The 1,873-nt window shown below is 36.5% G+C and overlaps 1 pseudogene; it reads left to right on the top strand.

Moving 5' to 3' along the window:
• LOC107084394 overlaps nucleotides 1-1,873 on the top strand; it is an 86,872-nt pseudogene that overhangs the window by 16,164 nt on the left and 68,835 nt on the right.

Below are 1,873 nucleotides of genomic sequence, written 5' to 3'. Positions count from 1 at the left end.
TTAATCTAGATTAAAATCGCTCATTTGAATTCTGCCAAAGAAATTCATGATATGTGTGTGATACTTAAATCATAAGTAAAAGTAATTCTTTGAACAGGTTTCTCAAACCAGATGCTTGAGAAACCTGTTCAATACATTTTCCCTTAAGCAAACCCAGCGTTTTTACCGCTACATCCATGTTTAACATGTCTTCAGAAGCAGGGGTCAGGGAGTTTTAGGGTCAGACATCATTAATGACCACACAGATCCCTTCACCTTTGAGAAATGTGGGATTTTGTTGTCCGGAGGTAGGTAAACCATATACAGAAGTAGTTCAACATACATGCGAGTATGTTTAATGTTACTCACAGGCGTTTTGAAATAAATGTGATGCCATATTTATCACTAACATGCCGAAATATTACAAACTAATTGTAAGATTTGGGCACATTTGCATAATCAATCCTTTGTAAGGGCTGTTTGAATGGAGGTATAATTTAAGCATTTTGTAACAAAGAAAAAAGTAAAAACTGCTCTCATATTTTAACCAAATATAAATCTTTTCAAATCAAATCCCTGACAAATGACATTCATAATAAAATACTTTAACATTTCTTTTTTAACATTTCAGACAAAACCACAGTGCAGCAAATCATTGTAAGCCACTAAGAACTGTTATATGTGATCAATATGTTTACACAAATAGGCACAAACATCTTAACATTTATCCACTAAATTGGATGCATAAAAATATATATGTGTTAACATACTAAATTAATTAATTCCAAAAGATCCTATCAAGTAATTGGCTGATAACCTCTTCTAATTCCTGTGCATTTGTAGACCTTAAAACTGCTCAGACATGAATAAGTTCATTACTGAAAACAATCTGTTCAAAGAGGTATATTCTCCCAAACATGGGCATTAGGCTGGAGGTGTGGCACCAAGACAGGCAGTGGTAAAGGCCTCTCAACAGTAAATGGATGTTGTCCATGTTTGTTGTCTTGCTTTATCTCACTGAAGAATATACTTGAAACTAATTCTGAACCAAATATCTTCCAAGGCTGTTTTGCTGATTGGAGAGCAAGGAACAGCCAAGACTGTCATGATCAAAGGCTACATGTCAAAATATGACCCTGAAAGCCACATTAGCAAAAGCTTTAACTTCTCCTCTGCAACTACATCTCTCATGTTCCAGGTAAAGAAAAATGTGTCTTCAATACTTTTATGGAAATATACCTCTGCATTTTCTATTTGTCAGATTTTTTTTGTTTTGAAAATTGTTACAAGGAATAACCACTGACTTTGTCTTTAGTAGCATGCACTGTTAAACTTGTCTTATTTCTTTAGAGAACCGTGTAGAGCTATATGGATAAGAGGATGGGGACGACCTATGGCCCTCCTGCTGGGAAGAAAATGTCAATTTTTATAGATGATATTAACATGCCTGTCATCAACGAATGGGGAGATCAGGTTAGAGATCAGCCCTGAAAAATACTTTATTTCCCCCCATCGATTATTTTCATTTGCCTGGTAATAAAGTTTTTTTCATCCTAATTATATGCTTTTCGCTTTTTATGCTAGGTGACTAATGAGATCGTCAGACAGCTGATGGAGCAGAATGGCTTCTTCAACCAAGAGAAGCCAGGAGAGTTCACCAATATTGTTGACATTCAGTTCTTGGCTGCTATGATTCATCCAGGAGGAGGGCGCAATGACATTCCTCAAAGGCTCAAAAGGCAGTTCTCTGTCTTTAACTACACACTTCCCTCCAATGCCTCCATAGATAAGATATTTGGTGGGTATAGCATCACTGATCTGTGTCTTATCTCAAAGATATCAAATGGCGAGGGGGGGCGCTAGTGCGCTGTAATGGAGTAGACGTGTTTTGTTC

Source organism: Cyprinodon variegatus, unplaced genomic scaffold, assembly GCF_000732505.1.
Source record: "Cyprinodon variegatus isolate N-32 unplaced genomic scaffold, C_variegatus-1.0 Scaffold99, whole genome shotgun sequence".
Lineage (NCBI taxonomy): Eukaryota > Metazoa > Chordata > Actinopteri > Cyprinodontiformes > Cyprinodontidae > Cyprinodon > Cyprinodon variegatus.
The sequence above is the reverse complement of the archived record's forward strand: the minus strand, read 5'-3'. Positions and strand labels throughout refer to the sequence as shown.